The sequence below is a fragment of the Rhinopithecus roxellana genome, chromosome 4 (genome assembly GCF_007565055.1).
Source record: "Rhinopithecus roxellana isolate Shanxi Qingling chromosome 4, ASM756505v1, whole genome shotgun sequence".
In the NCBI taxonomy this organism is placed as follows: Eukaryota; Metazoa; Chordata; class Mammalia; order Primates; family Cercopithecidae; genus Rhinopithecus; species Rhinopithecus roxellana.
In genome coordinates, this window is record NC_044552.1 from 156,177,350 (window position 1) to 156,197,885 (window position 20,536).

Genomic DNA, 20,536 nt, shown 5'->3' on the forward strand with positions numbered 1-20,536 from the left:
CTTTCATAGTCCTCACTGTTAAAGTGCAGAACTATAAAACTCTGAGAAAGTAACATTGGAAAAAACGTAGATGACCTTGGGTATAGTAATAATTTTTAGGTACAATACCAAGTGCGTAATCTATGAAAGAAATAATTGATAAGCTGGATTTTATTACAGTTTAAAATCTCAGCTCTTTGAAAGGCAACTGTCAAGAGAAGGAAACAAGCCATAGTCTGGGAGAAAATATTTAAATAGACATCTCTAATGAAAAACAATGATCCAAAATATAAAAAGAACTTTAAAAATTCAACAATATGAAAATAAAACCTGATTTAAAATGGGCAAAAGACCTGAACAGATACTTCTCAATGAAGACATACAGATGGCAAATAAGCATATACAAAGATGCTCAACATCTTACCATGTTAGGGAAATGAAAATTTAAACAAACAAACAAAAAAAACAGTGAGATACCAGTACGCATCTATTACAATGGCCAAAATCCAGGACACTGACAACAACCAAATTCTGGGGAGCATGGGAATCAAGAGAAACTCTTATTCGTTACTGATGGGAACGCAATATGGTCTCATCACTTTGGAAGACAGTCTGGCAGTTTGTTACAAAGCTAAGCATAGTCTTACCATACGATCCAGCAATTTAACTGCTTGCTATTTACCCAAATGAATTAAAAGTTTATGTCCACAGAAAAGACTACACATGGATATTTATAAATATCCATATATCGCTATAACGACTTTATTCATAATTGCCAAAACGTGGAAGCAGCCAAGATGTCCTTCAGTAGATGGATGGAAAAAGTCTTTAAATGTAAAGTCTTTAAAACAAAATTTTGTTCTAAATTAAGAATTCACGCGTAGTTAATTTTACTATTAATATAAGCATCTTGTTACTATTAGTATTTCTTTGAAATAAAATTATCAGTATTTTTAAAGTTGCCAGTAACTTAATTCATCATTTATTATCATTGTTATTGCTATTATTATTATTTTGGTCTGTGAAATCTAAAACCTGGCATCCATATGCATCAAGTAAAAAAGTCCTCTAAAGCTTGTTTGCGGAAATTAGCTGACCAAAATGTCCTGTTTTCCCACATACATGTTTTGGTGCATTCGTCTTGATAACAAAAGTAATTCCATTTCATCATTCCTGTCTGTGCCTACCACTGCAGCTAACAATCACTGTAGTACAATCACTCCTCGCCTCTCAGCTGGGGCATTCTGCTTTATTTCATGTGACTCTTGGACCTCGCACATTGCTTAGCACATAGAAAATGCAAAATGAATGCCATCGCATAAATGGATGTGCCATGAAATATTCGCCTGTGCATAGATGGGGATTCACTGCTCATGCTTTTACCTTTTCACTACAAGACACTTTCTGTTTTTCAGGAATCGTGGAGCAATTCCGAGGTAGGGATAGTCCCTTTTTTTAATGTCACAGCAACAGTGACCAGTAAAGTCTAGTGTCCAGATGGGCACAAGAGGAATTCACTTCCTGAAATCAATTGCAGTGGCATCTCCCCTGCCCCACCCCAAGCAAGTTATTTGTCAATTTCACATGTATCCAGACTGCCTCTTTTCTAGGCAGTTGACATTGATTTTGTTTGTTGTTATTGCTGAGACTTGATAGCTCACTATGGCAATGATTCTGAAAGGTGTGAAGAGGGGTTTATAGGAGAATCGTTTGTGGTGGAGGCAAGCTATGTATAATTCTGTGTTGCGATTGTTAGAAATCCTTCTTCACCGTTTCCTAAATCTACTGAGAATCTACATATCTTTCCATCACATGCTTTTGTGTGTTAAGAGGACAAAATAAAGTAGAATTCTTTTCATTCTCAAAAAACTAGAAAATGATTATGGTATTGTGAGGAAAATTACCTAAACACACACACTCAGTTCGCACTACTCTTCTTTGGAAACAAGCTGACACCGTAAATTACTTATTTCCACGGTATGATTTCCCTGAAGATCCCATTTATATTGAGGCATTTGAGGGGTTAGGAAATATACTGGAAATTGACCCGAGGGACAAATTTAAACTGCAAGTATGTATAAGGGGATTGGATTTCTCTTACACTATCTTTTATTCTCTCAAGACTTTCTTGGAGCCCAGGAAATTCACTGAAACTTCCTCTTATTGACAGTGTAAATAAATATTGTCGTTTTTTAGGAACAGCAGTCTCAGCCTGATGTGCAAACTGTAGCTAATGGAACAGTGGCTACCTGCTACCAGAGTAGAAAGCTGTAACTAGGATAACTGGATGGAGCCCGGGCCACATGTGAATTGCTTGCTGAGGTTACACTCATTTTATCTTTGACTGTCAGACAAAGATAGAAATTGGACGAAACAAATAAACTTTTTTTATGTGCAAATATATGGGAGTTTTCATATGTATAGGTAATAGATTGTTTCCAGGTTCATAAAAGGAGGTTATAAAATATTTAGCAACACATGACTTGGTGCCAATTATGATTTACTGATAAATGAAGCATTCCTTAGCAACCATCATAGCACAAATAAAGATTTATGACAGTGTATCTACTATGTGTGTTTGAGGAGTTGAGGCTGATAAATAGGCTGAAAATACTCAACTCATTATTCTCATATCCATAGACTATCCAAAAGTGCTACAGTTATTGCTTCCTCACTAAATCATAGATGGTAAAACTCATACTTCCCAAAAATCCTTATGAAGAAAAGATGAATACTGTATTTAAAAGGGCTATATAATGACCATATAAATGTATATTTTATGTTATTTTAATATATTTTGCAGTATATGTGGTTCTTTATTTCCACATTATTGCCACATAAACCATTTCTGTCAGCTGTCTTTCCCATGGTTATGAAGGTCATCAAAGCTCGTCATTACCTGGCTCCTATATTTTAGGACACAGGTCTGGCCAACTATGAGCAGGCTCTTGGCCATTTTTGCACAGATGGGCTTATATATAACCAGCCAAGTAATGATACATTCATTGAGCACCAGGTGTTGGTGATGAAAGAAATGTTTGCAGCTAAAAAATATTGACAACTCTGTCCAAATTGAATTTAACCTCATATATTTTGGGTGGGGAATGGTGTTTCTATAACTGCTGGTTTTCTGAAAAGAAACTAGATTTGTACATGTAGAGTGAGGAAGAGTATTTCACAATCACCACAGAATAGCAGGTGCCTGATATCACTTAGTATGTTCTGAGTAGACAGTTTGACCCAACTGATTTGAGAAGTGTAATATGAGTAGCACCCACCATGCCTCTACCACAGTGCCTTGAGAGATGCCATCTAGCTGGCTGGTATTGAGTTAGGTGATTGGGGAAAAGAAATTACTAGCTTATGTGATTGAGTCCCCATGTAGGAAGACACAGAGACACTGCACAAAACTCACAAGTTGTAAATGATGGCCAGTTATGTGGAATGGCTTAGATCAAGTTCCTAGCAGTTCACAAGAATTAGCAACAGAACCCCAGGAGGCTAATTTTTATACCTCCTGTTCTAAGGAGAAGGCTGTAGTTTGTACCTCTGAGTAACATAAAATGTTTTCCTAGGCTTCCACTGCAGGGTAGAAATAATTTTTTCCACAGAAGTCACTATATTTAATGAGTATACAGATCTATGTATATAAGGAAAGTAACTTCATTTCATTTAATACACCAAGAAGTAGAGTAGAATTGTCTACGGCATAAAGCACGTCATGTCGAATGTGCTAGCCACCTAGATCTCAGTGTATTATGTATTTCATTGTACATACTTACTGTCGTTCGAGAACTCAAATTGAAGCTTGCTCTTTTATATGTACAGAGGTAGACTAGGTTTGCAGGATTTATGGGTCATTTCACTTGTGAGCTAGCTACCTGCTAATATGAGTCCAATGTCAAGGGGCACATCTAAGTGGTTGGGTTGTTTTCAGCATGATTTCCTTTTGAAGCATGATGATTTAGGTACTTTCTCCATGTTCATTAAAGAAAAATTTCCCCTAGAAAATTTTTACAACCTAATCATAAACTTCTCGTCTATCTAAAAAGATATTTTTGGGGTAGGCTGTTTTTCATACCTATAATGTTCCCTTCACACATACTCACTAATGCTGAATAGTATTGTTATCTATGTAAATATAAAAGTATTGAAATAGCAATACATGTTAATGTAACTGTATTAAATTTATGACAAATAGAGAGACTCTATTCCTCATTTAATTAGCTGAATATTACTTATACCAGTTACATGTAAATTTGATTAAGAGGAGCTAAAAATTGGGGAAAATAAAGAAAGGCACAAATTAATTTCAGTAAATTTGGAATACCGTTAGAGATTACAGTATTATTTTTGATCAATCAATCAACTATATTTTGGCAAATCAGCCAAAAAGAAAATAAGCGGGGTCTGAGGCCGGGCGCGGTGGCTCAAGCCTGTAATCCCAGCACTTTGGGAGGCCGAGACGGGCGGATCACGAGGTCAGGAGATCGAGACCATCCTGGCGAACATGGTGAAACCCCGTCTCTACTAAAAAAAATACAAAAAACTAGCCGGGCGAGGTGGTGGGCGCCTGTAGTCCCAGCTACTCGGGAGGCTGAGGCAGGAGAATGGCATAAACCCGGGAGGCGGAGCTTGCAGTGAGCTTAGATCCGGCCACTGCACTCCAGCCCGGGCGACAGAGCGAGACTCTGTCTCAAAAAAAAAAAAAAAAAAAAAAAAAAAAAAAAAAGAAAATAAGCGGGGTCTAAAGTAAAGTATGTAGATACTGCTGGCTTGAAGAAACACATAGGAACCTTTTATATGGGTCAGTTTAGTAAAGGTGCGGTAACCAGAACGGGATTAATGTTCACCGTTGACTTTGGAAAGGTATTTGTCCCGTGCCTGGCTTATTTTGCTTAACATAGTGACTTCTAGTTCATCCAGGTTTCTGCAAGCATAGGATTTCACACTTTTTATGGCGATTAGTACTCGTGTGTGTGTGTGTGTGTATACACACCATGTTTTCTTTATCCATTTATCTGTTGATTGACACAGGTTGACTCCATATCTTGACCTACTGTGCTACAATAAACATGGGGGTACAGCTATCCCTTTGATATGCTGATTTCCTTCCTTTGGATAAATACCTAGTCGTGGTATTATTGGATCATAGAATAGTTCTAATTTTAGGAAATTTTTGATTTTTTGTGAAAATGGGGTCTTGGTATGTTGCCCGGGCTGGTCTCAAACTCCTGGACTCAGGCAGTCTTCCCATCTCAGCCTCCCAAAGTGCTGGGATTACAGGCATAAGCCACTTTGTACTTTTAGTTTTTTGAGATGCCTGCATACTGTTTTCCAGAATGGCTGTACTAATTTACAGGTTACAACAGTGTATAAGAGTGACCTTTTCTCCATATTCTCACCAACATTTGTTATTTTGTGTCTTTTTGATATTAGCCATACTGAGGTAAGATGATATCTTATTGCTGCTTGGACTTGCATTTCCTTGATGACTAGTAATATTTCATTTTTTTCATGTACCTGTTGGCCATTTGTATGTCTTATTTTGTGAAGTGTCCATTCTAACCTTTTGCCCACTTTTTGTTGGGTTTATTTGTATTTTTGCTTTTGAGTGTTTTTAGTTCCTTGTATATTCTGGATATGAGTCCTTTGTTGGATGAATAGTCTGCAGATATTTTCTCCCATTCTACAGGTTGTTTCTGTTGATTGTTTCCTTTGCTGCACAGAAGCATTTTTGCTTAATATAGTCCCATTTATGTCCTTTTGTTTTTATTGCCTGTGGTTTTGAGCTCGTGGCCATTAAAATCTTTGCCTAGACCAATGTCCTGAATGTTTTCCTTGTTTTCTTCTAGTAGTTCTATACTTTGGGGTTTTATGTTTAAGTCATTCTGCCATGATTTTTGCATATAGTGAGAGATAGGGGTGTAGTTTCATTCTTCTACGTATACATCTTTCCCAACACTTTTTATTGTCCTTTCTCCAATGTGTGTTGTTGCTACCTCTGTTGAAGATGGTTGGCTGTAAACACACTAATGGATTTCTGGGTTCTCTATTTTGTTCCATTGCTCTATGTGTCTGTTTTTATACCAGTACCCTACTGTTTTGGTTACTATAGCTTTACAGGATATTTTGAAGTCAGGTAGTGTGATGCCTCCAGCTTTGTTCTTTTGCTCAGGATTGCTTTGGCTACTCAGGGTCTTTTGTGGTTCCATACATATTTTAGGACTATTTTTGTTTTTTTCTATTTCTGTGAAGAATGATATTGTTATTTTAGTAGGGATTGCATTGAGCAGTCATTTTAACAATATTAATTTGGTTAATGAGCAGGGCATATCTTTCCATTAGTTTGTGTCGTCTTCAATTTCTTTCATCAGTGTTTTGTAGTTTTCCTTGCAAAGGTCTTTTACCTCCTTGGTTAAATTTATTCCTAAGTAGTTTTTGGTAGCTATTGTAAATGAGATTGCTTTCTTGATTTTTTTCAACGATATTGTTATTGGTGTATAGAAACACTATTTATTTTTCTATGTTGATTTTGTGTCCTCCAACTTTACTGTATTTATTAGTTCTAAGAGTTTTTTTGGTGGAGTCTAGGGTTTTTCTGTATATATGATCATATTGTCTGCAAAGAGGGACAAGTTGACTTTCTTTTTTCCAGTTTGGATGACTTTTCTTTCTTGTACCTGATTGACTTGGCTAGTACTTTCAGTACTATGTTGAATTGGAGTGGTGAGAGTGGGCATCCTTGTCATGTTTCAGTCCTTTAGAGGATAGACGTTAACCTTTTCCCCATTAGGTATGTTCCTTCCATGCCTAGTTTGTTGATGTTTTATCAAGAAGGAATGTTGAATTTTGTCAAAAGCTTTTTCTGCATCTATTCAGATGATTATATGGTTTTTGTCCTTCATTTTCTTTTTTTTTTTTTCCTGCACACCATGCTTCTGTATGTCCTTCATTTTCTTGATGTGATGTATCACATTTGTTGATTCGTTTATGTTCAACCATTCTTACATCCCTGAGATAAATCTCACTTGGTTATGATATGCTATTTTGTTGAGGATTTTTGTGTTGATGTTCATGACGGGTTGCTATCGTTTGGATATTTGACCACCCAAACCTTATGTTGAAATTTCATCACCAATGTTAGTGGTAGGGCCTAGTGGGAGGTGTTTGGGTCATGGAGGCAGTCCCTCATGAATAGATTAATGTCCTCTCTCAGGTAAGGGGCTGTATTAGTTCTCATGAAAGCTGGTTGTTTAAAAGAGAGCCTGGCACCTTCACCTGCTCTCTTGCTTTCTGTCATGTCACATGATCTCTGCACATGCTGTTTCTCCTTTGCCTTCTGCTGTGATTGGAAGCAGCCTGAGGCCTTCACCAGAAGCAGGTGCTGGTTCAATGCTTCTTTTACAGCCTGCAGAACCATAAGTCAAATAAATCCCTGTTCTTTATAAATTATCCAGTCTCAGGGATTCCATTATAGCAAGACAAATCGACTAAGACAGTGACCTTGGCCTGTTGCTTTCTTTTGTTCTTGTATCCTTATCTGGTTTTGGTGTCAGGGTAATGCTGGCCATGTAGAATGTGTTAGGAAGAATCCCTTCCTATTCACCTTTTGGAAATAGTTTAAGAATTGCTTTTAGCTTTTCTATATAAATTTGGTGGAATTCTGCAGTTAATCCATCTTGTCCAGGACCTTTCTTTGTTGGGGGACTTTTCATTCCTGCTTTAATCTCACTACTCATCATGGGTCAGATCAGGTTTTCTTTCTTCCTGGTTCATTCTTAGTAGGTTGTATGTGTCCATGATTTATCTATTTCCTCTAGATTTTCCATGTATTTTCCATGTATTTTGCATGTAGTTGTTTATAATAGTCTGTAATGATCCTTTGTATTTCTGTGGTGCCAGTGGTAATGTCTCCTATTTGTGTATGATTTCTTTATTTGAGTCTTCTTTTTTTTCTTGGTTATTCTAACTAGTAGTTTGTCATTTTTATCTTTTCCAAAAACCAAGTTGTTATTTTTTTTAATCCCTTCTACGTTTTTCTTGTCTCTATCTCATTTAGTTCCACTCTGACCTTTATTATTTCTTTCCTTCTACTAACTTCGGGTTTCTTTCTTTTTTTTTTTTTTTTTTTTTTTTTTTTTTATTTTGAGACAGAGTCTGGCTCTGTCGCCCAGGCTGGAGTGCAGTGGCCGGATCTCAGCTCACTGCAAGCTCCGCCTCCCGGGTTTACGCCATTCTCCTGCCTCAGCCTCCCGAGTAGCTGGGACTACAGGCGCCCGCCACCTCGCCCGGCTGGTTTTTTTTTTTTTTCTATTTTTTAGTAGAGACGGGGTTTCACCGTGTTAGCCAGGATGGTCTCGATCTCCTGACCTCGTGATCCGCCCGTCTCGGCCTCCCGAAGTGCTGGGATTACAGGCTTGAGCCACCGAGCCCGGCCTAACTTCGGGTTTCTTTTTTTCTTTCTTTTCTAGTTCTTTAAGGTACATTGTTAGGTTGTTAATTTGAAGTCTTTCTACTTTTTTGATGTAGATGTTTATTGCTATACATTTTCTCTTAGCACTACTTTTGCTCTATTTCATGGGTTTGAATATATTATGTCTCCATTTTTAATTCTCTCAAGAATTTTTTTGGTTTCCTTCTTAATTTCTTCCTGGACTAATGGTCATTCAGGAGCGTGTTGTAAAATTTCCATGTATTTGTACAGTTTCCTAAGTTTCTCTTCTTATCATTTCTATTTTTATTCTGTTGTGGTCTGAAAAGATATTAATATCTGATATGATTTTGATTTTAACAAATTTCTTGAGACTTGTTTTATGTCCTAACATATGATCTATTCTGGAGAGTGTTCCATGTTCTGACGAGAAGAAAGTATTCTGCAGCTTAATAATATGTTCTGTAGAAGACGGTTAGTTCCATTTGGTCGTAAGTGCAATTTAAATCCAGTGTTTCTTTGTTTATTTTCTATCTCATAGATCTCTCCAGTGCTGAAATAGGGGTATTGAAGCTCCCAACTATTGTATCAGAGTCTATCTCTCCCTTTCAATCTAATAATGTTTTTTTAAAATACATCTGGGTGCTCTGATATTAGATGCATATATATTTAGAGTTGTTACATCCTTTTGCTGAATTGATACATGTTTCATTATATGATGATCTTTGTCTCTCTCTCTCTCTCTCTCTCTCTCTCTCTCTCTCTCTCTCTCTCTCTCTCTCTCCCCGCCTCCCCCCCTCTCTCTCTCTCTCTCTCTCTCTTTTAAAGACAGAATCTCATTCTTTTGCCCAGGCTGGATTGCTGTGGCTTGATCTCAGTTCACTGAAACCTCTGCTTCCGGGTTCAAACAGTTCTCATGCCTCAGCCCTGCTAGTAGCTGGGATTACAGGTGCCCACCACCCCACCCAACTAATTTTTGTATATAAGTATAGCTACTATTGTCTACTTGTGGTTTTCATTGGTATGGAGTGACTTTTTCCATCCTTTCATTTCATTCTTTATGTGTTTTTTTTTTTTTCTTTTTTCTTTTTTTTAACAGGTGAAATGCTTTTCTTGTATTTATATAGTTGGGTCATTTTTTTTTTTCCTTGAGATGGAGTTTCACTCTTGTCACCCAGGCTGGAGTACAGTGGTATGCTCTTGGCTCACTGCAACCTCCGCCTCTGGGTTCAAGTGATTCTCCTGCTTCAGCCTCCTGAGTAGCTGGGATTACAGGCACCCACCACCACTCCTGGCTAACTTTTTGTATGTTTAGTAGAGACGGGGTTTCACTATGTTGGGCAGGCTGGTCTCAAACTCCAAACCTCAGGTGATCTGCCCGCCTCCGCCTCCCAAAGTGCTGGGATGACAGGCGTGAGCCACCGCACCCGGCCAGTTGGGTCATTTTTTAAAATTCAGCCATTTATCTTTTACGGGGGAAACTAATCCATTTACATTTAAAGTTATTATTAATGAGTAAAGACTGATTTCCATCATTTTGTTAATTGTTTTCCGGTTGTTTTGCATATGCTTTGTTCCTTCTTTCCCTTTTATTCATCACTGTGGTTTGGTGGTTTTCTGTAATAGTAACGTTTGGATCCTTCCTTTCTCCTTTGTGTGTCTGCTCTACCAGTGAGTTTTGTACTTTTGTACTGTCCTTTTCCTTCCAGATCTAAAATTTCCTCGAGCATTTCTCATAAGGCTTGTCTAGTGATGAATTCCTTCTGTTTGTGTCTGGGAGAGATTTAATTTCTCCTTTGTTTTTGGAGGATAGCTTTGTTGGTAGAATATTCTTCTCTAGCATATTTTTTCATTCAGCACTCTAAATATATCATCCCATTCTCTCTTGCCTATAAGGTTTCTGCTGTGAAATCTGCTGTTTGTCTGATGGGGATACCTTTATATATGACATGACACTTTTCTCTTACTGTTTTTAGAATTCTGTTGGTCTTTAACTTTTAACAGTCTGACTCTAATGTTCCTTGAAAAAGACATTTTTGAGTGGAATTTATTTGGGATTCTTGGAGCTTCTTGTATCTGGGTGTCTAAATCTCTTGCAAGACTTGAGAAGTTTTCAGATATTATTTTGTTAAATAGGATTTCCGTGTCTTTGTTCATCACTTCACCATCTGGAACACCCGAAATTCCAACATTTGTTTGCTTTGTGGTGTCCCATATATCACATAGGTTTACTTTATTTTTTAATAATTAAAAAAAAATTTTAACTGGATTTTTTCAAATGATCTCTTTTCAAGTTCAGAATTTTTTTTTTTTTCCTCTCCCTGGTCTCATCTTTTTTTAAAACCCTCAATTGTATTTTTATTTCATTCATTGAATTCTCCAGTTCTAGGATTTTTGTTTGGAAATTTTGAAAGATATCTTTCTCTTTGTTTAGTTTCTCATTCAGATCATGAATTGTTTTTCTGACATTTTGTATTGTTTATTTGTGTTCTATCGTATCTTATTGAGCTTTTTACAGTGCCTCTGGTGTAGCAGTTGTTTCTTCCAATTTTATGGATTGGCTTTTTTAGGAAAAGACTACTTTTTTCTGTAGATGTATTTGTAATGTTGCTTGGGTAGGTCACTTTGGCTTTGATTCTAGTTGGGCACAGCAGTTCAATGTCTGAATGATTTCTTCAGCTGTAATCAGCATCAGTTGTGTCTGTGGTCTGTCCAGTGGCTCAGGTAGCGCTTGTTAGTAGAGGTTGCAGTGAAGCTTTTCTGGGGACAGAGACACCAAGTGGGCTGGTCGTCAGGCACAGCGGTGGCACCAGTGGGTTGGGTATGCCAAACCTTGGGCCTCCAGACAGCCTGCTTGTGTGCCGGCAGTAGTGGCAGTGGGCTGGGAGGGCAGGCTGGTCCTAGGGCTCCTGGGTGGTGTGTGGCATCATTCATGGCAATAGTAGTGGCAAGCCAAATCTCTGGTTCCTAGTCAGCATATGCAGGCACCAGTGGTGGTGGTGGCAGGGTGAGCAAGCCAGTGCTCAGGCCTCCAGGTGATGCATATGGGCAGATGGCTAGCAGTGGTGATGGCAGCAGGCTGAGTGGGCCCATCCTCAGTCCTGTGGGAGTTGTGTGTGAGCCGTGGTGGTACCAGACAGGGAGGGTCATTCCCCAGTCCCACAGACAAAGTATGTGGGCACCAGCAGGCTGAGCAGGCCCATTCTCCAGGCCCTGGAAAGTGCTCATAGCCATTCATAGCAGTATGTGGGACAGATCAATTCCTAGGTCTCCCGATGAAGCATGCAGGCACTGTCAGTGGTAGCATTAGATGGGGCAGGCCTGTCCTCAGTTCCCCAATAGTGTATGTGGGTGCAGGCTGTAGCGGCTAGGACACATTGGTCCCCAGGTCCCCATATAGCATGCTTGGGTGCCAGCAGAGGTGGTGGGGGGCATAATTGACCAATCCTCAAGCCCCAGATGGTATGCACAGGCATCATGGACAGGGCAGGCCTGTTGACAGGCCCTGCAGTGATACACAGTTGCCAGTGGCAACAGGTATGGTAGGTTGATCCCCAGGCTCCCAGATAATGGTACATGCATGCACTGGTGGGAACAGCAGCAGGAAGGCAGACCTCTCCTTGGGCCCCCTGACGTGCATAGGCACCAGCTGTGGCAGGTAAGGCTGTTTGATCCCCAGGCCCTGGATGGTATGCTTGGGTGGTGACATTGGTTGCAGCAGTAAGAAGGGCAGACCTGTGCTCAAGCCCAGGTCACCACCCAGGTGGGCCAGTTTCCAGGTCTCCTGAAGATGTGGTTCACTTGTGGTGGCTTTTATGCTGCAGGAAACAGCGTTGCTGTTAGTGGCAATGGCCCCAGGTAGGTAATTCTCAGACTCTGTGGAGCGATGTTTCTGTTCCTTTTATCCTGGCAGTGGCCTCCTCAATGTGTTGTACTGCATATGATACAGTATGGGCACAAGAGATGGAGACCTGGCTGCATGGTTGGATCCATCAGCATTGAGATGCAGCAGCCCTCTCAAGATATTTTCTAAGAGTATCTATATTCACCCTTTATGTACTATGTATTCTGTAAACATTTTTGTCATTTTTCATTGCTGAAATGTTTGAAACACAGAACATTGTCCTTTATATAGACAAAGACTTAGTTTATATCTTTCTAAAGAAATGCTGCCCACCAGCCGGGCTCAGTGGCTCACGCCTGTAATCCCAGCACTTTGGGAGGCCGAGGCAGGTGGATCACCTGAGATCAGGAGTTCAAGACCAGCCTGACCAACATGGTGAAACCCTGTCTCTACTAAAGGTATAAAAATTAGCTGGACATGGTGGCTTACGCCTGTAATCCCAGCTGCTCAGGAAGCTGAGACAGGAGAATCACCTGAACCTGGGTGGAGGAGGTTGCAGTGAGCCGAGATCGTGCCACTGCCCTCAAGCCTGGGCAACAAGAGTGAAAACTCTGTCTAAAAAAAATTTTTTTTAATGTTGCGCACCACACTCATTGCAAGTTTATATGAATTACCAACTATATTTTCCATGTTTGAGATACATACATATGCATATAGAGAGAGAGAGAGAGACAGAGACAGAGACAGAGAGAGAGGGAGAATTATTTCCAGGCACTGTGAAAGTAGGGAAGGAGTAAATGTTTATTTCAGAGTGTCAGGATATCATAATCTTCACATATCCATCAATTTAATTCATGCTATCTAAAGCTTAAAAGAGATATATGTGATTATGTCGATAGTGAATCCAAATCACTTGATCAAACTTAGAAGCTATTTGTAATAAAGCTCGTTGTACATATTTTTTAAAAATCAGCTAAATTAAACATGAGAAGAAAGCTACCATAAATTTGATTAAGTAACTTACCAAACATGTTATAATAATCAGGCAGTCAATGAAAATGCTCACTTCACTAGTACTGGTATTATCCATTGGGTAGATTTAACCCACAGAAGATCTTGTCTGCAATTTTTTTTTTTTTTTGGTTCTGCCTCTCTGTGTTTATGATTTATGTATTGATGTCCTCACTGTCATGTCCATGGCTCTGAGCTTTCGTTCATGATTTCCAGTTTATTAACAGGTTTTCTCTGTTGTTGTTGTTCTTATTTAGCTTTTAATTAAATTTTAAAATTCTTGTATTCTCAAAGTGTGTTTAAACCTGATTGAAACACTTTATTGTGTCCTAGTTATGTTTCCTGAAAATTTTTCTTTTCTTTCTTTTTTTTTTTTTTTTTTTTTTTTTTGAAGACAGAGTCTCGCTCTGTCGCTCAGGCTGGAGTGCAGTGCGTGATCTCACCTCACTGCAACCCCCGCCTCCTGGGCTCAAGCAATTCTCTGGCCTCAGCCTCCCAAGTAGCTGTGATTACATGCGCACCCCACTACACCCGGCTAATTTTCTGTATTTTTAGTAGTGACGGGTTTTCTCCATCTTGGCCAGGCTGGTCTCGAACTCCTGACGTCAGGTGATCCACCTGCCTCGGCCTCCCAAAGTGCTGGCATAAGCCACCACACCCGGCCCTGAAGAATTTTCTTTAGATTAAATTTTTTTTTTTTTTTCCCCATTGGAAGAACTGACTCTTACCCAACAATGATGGGAGGCAGGGGCCACTGGCTTTTCTTTCCTGGTGGTGGCATGAGCTGTACAGGAATCTTTTTCCCTCCCACACAAACTATGCCCACAGATACCATCTCTTGAGAATTTTTCTATAATGGTAAGTCTGGCTAGGAGGGGGCATTGTTCCCTCTAACAGTTCCTCTTCTTGCCTTGTGGGATGTGTTTCTTTGTGTTTACATGCCTCTTAGCAACGGGACAGTGCTGCACTATTTGCCATCCTCCATCTTTGTCTCTTCAACACAGCATACATTTCTCAAAAAACAGAGGAGAGATGAACAAATAAATAACTTTAATGGTGTCCTTATGACACAAAAGGTTTGATGTTTCCCTCTGTTATTTAACTTATTTTAGATGCAGTATTAATTGGACTCTGAAATTTTTCAGTCAATCTATATAACATCAGCCCTCGATATCCACAGCTTCCGCATTTTTGGATTCAATCATCAATTGAAAATACTCAAAAATGAAAACAAAAATGAACACAATAAGAAATAATATAAATTTAAAAAGTAATGCAGTGTAACAACTATATACTTGGCATTTACATTGTATTAGATATTCTACATGATCTGGAGATGATGTAAAGTGGTAATTTCTGGATGTTGCCATGGCAGTGGTAAACTGACATGGCACACTGGTGAATGTATCTTATGGAGAGCTTAGGCACCAGACATAATTGAGGACTAGCTAAAACAGGGACAGGATCAAGGAAGGCCTCCAGGGTTGAAGATAGATATGCTGAGGCCTGAAAGACACCTAGGGGTTTGAAAGGCAAAACGAGTAGACAAAGCAGCGGAGGAAGACAGATACAGGAGGATGTGCATAGCTTATATGCAAATACTACACCATTTTATATCAGGAACTTGAGCATCTGTAGACGTTGATATCGGGGCGGGGGGCGGGTTCTGGAACCAATCCCTCCTGGATACTGAGGGATGATCGTATATATAAAGCACACATGCCTACACCCATCGATATATATTTTGCATAAGTAGGATGGCTGGTTGATTTTTTAATTCTTCCATTTGTTATCACTTGTACAGGCATGTTAAAAAAAAAAAAAAAACTCAGTGTAACATTTATTTTCCAGTTTTATTCATCTTAGTTTTCCAGTATATGGTTTATAGGTAAATTTACAAATTACATTTTATTTTCTTCTTTTCCTAATGAGGAAATAAAGTAAATATATAGAATGTGAGAAGCTATTAAATTGTATTAAGCAGTTGCCTTTGCCCAGTTTTTCTTGAGTGGAATGTTTATAATGGCTTGAGTTGCCTGCAATAAAGAAGACACGAATAAAAAGTAGCTTTAAATTCTACTTGCTAAAGAAACAAGGACTTTTGAGTGAAAAAAGTTTAGATTCCAAGTCTAAAGTCATTTAAAATGTTTTAAAGCTAGGCTGTTTTTTTATTGCTCAATATTTCTTTTTGCTCATAGCCAACAAACCAGTTATATTATCGTGTTGTGAATTATTGCTATCAAAAGGTATGTTTCTCTTGCACTTTCCCTGCCCAGACTGGACACTGTGCAGTTGCTGTGGCTGCATTTCTCAGGCTCTGGCTGTTCTGCCCTCACTTGGTCCAGGGAGTGGGGGTGATTTTCCAAATAAACCGCACAATGGAATCAACAACAACAACAGCAGTAAATGTTAGGAGGAATGTGTAGATGGCAGAAGCTCTCACCGCACCTGACTTCTCAATGAAATCAGTGACGAACCCTTCCAGTACAAAAACTAAGTGAACTACACCTCCAGCTGTCGAGCCCTCACCCCACTCCAGCTCTTCCCCCTCTCTCAGTTGTCCCAACTGTAACTCAAAAGGTGGAATATCACGGTCTTTAAAAAAAAAAAAAAAAAAAAAAAGAGGACACTGCAGACTAACCAAAGAGCAGGGAGAGAACAGAGTGAATTACTTAATTCCCAAGAATACTGATGTTGGGGAGGCAAGACCTAAATTGGGGCTAAGCTCAAGCGGGTTTTTAGCTTCACCCGGGAAAGAATTAAAGAACAAGCTGGCCGTGGAAGAAAACCACTTTATTGAAGCAGCAGTGTTATAGCTCCTGTGGTGTTACACCTCCGTGACTGCTTCTGCAGAGCAGGGCTACCCTGTAGGCAGAGAGTAGCAGCTCAGGGCAGTTCTGCGGTCATATTTATACCTACTTTTAATTAGATGCAGATTAAGGGGTAGTTTATGCAGAAATTTCTAGGAAAAGAGTAATAACTTCTGGGTCATTGGGTTATTGCCACGGAAAGGGGTGGTAACTCCTGGATGTTGCCATGGCAATGGTAAACTGACATGGCACACTGGCGGATGTATCCTATGGAGAGCTTAGGCACCGGGCATAATTGAGGACTAGCTAAAACAGGGACAGGATCAAGGAAGGCCTCCAGGGTTGAGGATAGATACACTGAGGCCTGAAAGACACCTAGGGGTTTGAAAGGCAAAACGAGTGGACAAAGCAGAGGAAGAAGACAGATCCTGCTGAGCTCAAACCACAAGCAAGGGGCCAAACTGAAGGGGGGAAATCCAATCCTCCTTAAAGGGTCTCCGTGGCAGGCCAATGGAGAGGTGGGCAGGTGGGGAGGCAGTGAGGCAAGGAGGTTAGAAAGTCTATAAGGCCTTACTGGGCCAGTGTGCTTGGTCTGGAAGATAATTAACCTGGACAATGAAGTGATTACATAGCTCTTCTACATTATTTGCCATTGTTGATTAGAATAAGCGTTTTTCTCATTTAGAAATAAATGTTAAAATAATGCTGTCTTCTAGAGACTCCCTAGAAAATGCTAGGAATGCAGTAACTCATCTAGGGATGGTGAGTCATAATAAATTTTCAAAATCATGACCTGTCTCCTCAGTTTCTTGTAAATAATTACCAGCTAACACATGTTTATTTATATGTCCTCTCCTGGAGGTCAAATCATGGAATCAAACAATCAGTGGTGGGAGATTATAAAAGGAAATACTCCATGTTAGCAACAAGATATTTTAACATCTGATTTTATTTATCTGAGTGCAAAAGGTAGAAAGCTTAACCTAAACATGCAACTAGCAAATGTTTTGGGTGTCATTATGTTCTTGAAATTATGTGAAACCTTTAGCTTCTGAAGGAGAGAAAGAACAGCTAGAATAATAAATGTTATCTTTTATTTTCTGGCTAGGCTACAAAATTGAAAGGAAAGAGATATGCTCGATTTATAAACTGAGCAGATGACATCGCATAAGTAACTGCTATTATGTTGAGGTGAGAGAGAAGTTACAATCTCCAAACGTTTGTTGGAATTGGGAGAGAAATGCAGGGTAAGCTAGTACCACACCAGAGCCACTAGTCCATTGAACATCAAACCTAAGGAAAGAAAAAAAAAAAAAAAATGGCTGCTGTGTTGTGTGTAATCCCGATCCAGATTTCCCTGGAATGGCCTAGGAATGAGTGAGAGATCAGGGAGGGCTGCCTCGTCTGGCCAGCAGGGTCCTCCTGCTCACCCTCAGGGAGCCTGTGCAGTATGCAGTAATTGCATCTTCAACAACTGTCCCTTAGTTCTAGAACATTTGGAGTCAGGGACCCTTCATGAATGCTAACAGCAGGATAATTATGCACAAGTAAAGAAATATCAACAAACATAGTGGAAGCATTTGCTCTAAAAAATTCCCCAGTGATAGATTACCTAGGGGACAACGCCTAAGGTCAAAGCTGTCTCCAAGATAATAAAGGAAAATCCTTGTTTTGCAGTCTGAAAGATAATATAGAAATCAGTCTTGGAAGTGCCTATAGGCACTGCTAAGTTAAAGAATGAAAAAAATTGGCCAGGGATTACGGTGGCTCACACCTGTAGTCCCAGCACTTTGAGAGGCCAAGGCAGGTGGATCACCTGAGAACAGGAGTTCGAGACCATCCTGGCCAACATGGCAAAACCCCATCTCTACTACAAATACAAAAATTAGCCCGGCGTGGTAGCGTATGCCTGTAATCCCAGCTACTTGGGAGGCTGAGGCAGGAGAATTGCTTGAACCCAGGGGGCGGAGGTTGCAGTGAGCCAAGGTCGTGCCTCTGCACTCCAGCTTGGGCGACAGAATGAGACTCCATCTCAAAATAAATCAGTAAATAAAAATTAATAAGTAACTGGGGAAACATCAGGCATAGCTGGATCCAGGGTACAAATGATCTCTGTCTTGGAGACTGTGTCTCTCTCATCACTTTTTCCTTCTGAGCAGCGGCTTGGTTCTCAGACAGGTATCTCATTGTGGTCACATGTATGAGGCTGTTTTATTCTAACTGATGAGGCCAGAGCTGCCTGCTCGCCCCTGGGCTAGGGAGGGGAAAAGGAGGTGTAGCCATCTGAGCTTGTTGGAGCAAGTACCTTGAGCTAGGAAAGAGAATATTAGTTTTCCTATTTTTCACTCATTTTATAAGGGTCAGTAATGACTGCAAACTTTTTATTTTACGTTTCAGGAATCACTTTTAACATCTTCTTTAACAATCTCCCTTTTGCTCTTAAAGTTATAAACATCAAATTATGGCTGAGTGGCATTACACCGGGAATAAACTCCAAGGCACATTGAAGAACTTACAGTCAGGCAGAAAAGGGCAGGATGTGGGTTGTTACATTAGTCAACTTTTGTTTTAAGTTAGACTCCTTGAAAACATGTACCATAAACTGACAGGATTCTTGCCGGCAAAGTTTTGACATGGTTTTGCTTTGTGTGGGAGTATATTGATTTTCTTTCCCCTGATAAACTTTGCACATCATCTAGAGGCTTTATTAACATCTTGAGAGAAAGCAAACTTGTAATTGAACATGATGATAGACTCATTAACTTGTTAGGTCTGATTTGTTTGACTAGGTGTAACTTAATTGTAAAACTGGCATTGTTAATTTAACAAAGTGTGCATTTATTATACAGTCCTACAACTTGCATAGTTATTTTGTATCAGAACTGATCAAATGAGTTACTGGGTTTATGTAATACCCAGTATGTCGAACACCTCAGTATGAAGGCTAAGACACAATAAAGAAGTCACAAGCTAAACAGGCTTTGGCATCACTATTTTAAGGCTTTATTTATGTACTAGGTAGAGAGTGTTGTGGTTATGCTGTATCTGGCATTTTTTGGTTTGTTTTTGCGGAGTTTCTGTTTGTTTTCAAAGACAGGGTCTTGCTATGTTGCCCATGCTTGTCTCAAATTCCTGGGCTCAAGAGATCCTCCTGCCTCAGTCTCCCAAAAAGCTGGGACTATGGATGTGTTCCACCCTACCCAACTGGCATGTTTTAACTTAGAGAAAATTGAAACTTTATTAGCAAGATTAACAATGAAACCTCTGCATGGATAGGAAGACTTAAAACTAATAGTTGTGTCTTAGAAAAGACTCTGTCTCACTAACGAGGAACTATTCTAGCCTGGATAGTTTCTGAGAAGGGAGTAACTGGGGAATATCTGTTGCTGTTAGCTACAAACAGGATTTTAGGTTTGTGAGAGGCATTTAGATTGATTTGAAATGACAGGCTGTCTGTCTTAACTTGGTAACTGTGAGAACCTTTCTGATATAGATGTAAGATGCTTATTACGAGTTCATCTCATAAGCAGTAACCACCGCCCTGTATCCTGTGAATATCATTGGAAAATTTGGATGGATAGTCTTTTGACGGGTATAGTTGAGTTTAATCTCAATACACAATGTGTATTTGTGTGAGTATTTCTGTATCTTCAATACATATTTCACAGCAATATCTGAATGTATGTTTTTGTTTTTGTGGAGGCTGATTAGAATGTGTCACCACTAACAAAGGGTGACACTTGGAAAATTTTGATCCCATGCAGGGTCTGCCTCGTGGCAGTGCAGCAGTCATCTGCTGGTGGCTTTCAGACCCATGCCACCTTTTCCTCTCTCTGCCCTGTAAGTTGGGGCTGACTGTTTCTGGTGATGGGAGGGCCAAGAGAAGGCAGAAGCCGGGGGCGTTTCTTCCTCTCTCTCCAGGGGACGTCTCTGGCAGTGGCTTCATCCCACTCATTGTCACACTCCCAACCAGACAGCCCAGCTGCAGAGCTGTGGTGACTCCAACAGCTTATCCCATTGTCCCCAGTCCCCAGCCCCAGATGGCAGCTGTGCAATAATGACACTAATCTCAAGTGGCTTCCTTTCCCTGTTTAGTTCTTCTGTGTTTCTGCGCCTCTATAACTAAGCTCATTCAATTCCGTCAGTTGAACTGCTTGGTGTGGGCCCTGTTTTCCTAACTGTACCCAGAGCCGTGCAAATAGCTATGCAGTTACGTGTCAAGTACAAACCCTATACCCATTGCAACCTTGTTAGTGAAAAGTGCGTGTCCCCGTTACTTTATCAAGAGAAGGATAGTTTTTTTTTTTTTCTTTTTGGTAATATTAACTAAGAAGGATTTGGAGACTAGAATGGAATTTAACTCTTTGTGAAGATAGATGCAATATTTCGTGTGGAAAACATAATTGTTAAACAATATCTATAAACATAAAATTTAGGATGTTCAATAAAAGCTATCAG

At 39.7% G+C, this 20,536-nt stretch overlaps 1 protein-coding gene across 3 annotated transcripts in view; it reads left to right on the forward strand.

Moving 5' to 3' along the window:
• Window positions 1-20,536, forward strand: part of PRKN (parkin RBR E3 ubiquitin protein ligase) — a 1,396,422-nt gene that overhangs the window by 738,834 nt on the left and 637,052 nt on the right. The gene's annotated exons all lie outside the window — the stretch shown is intronic.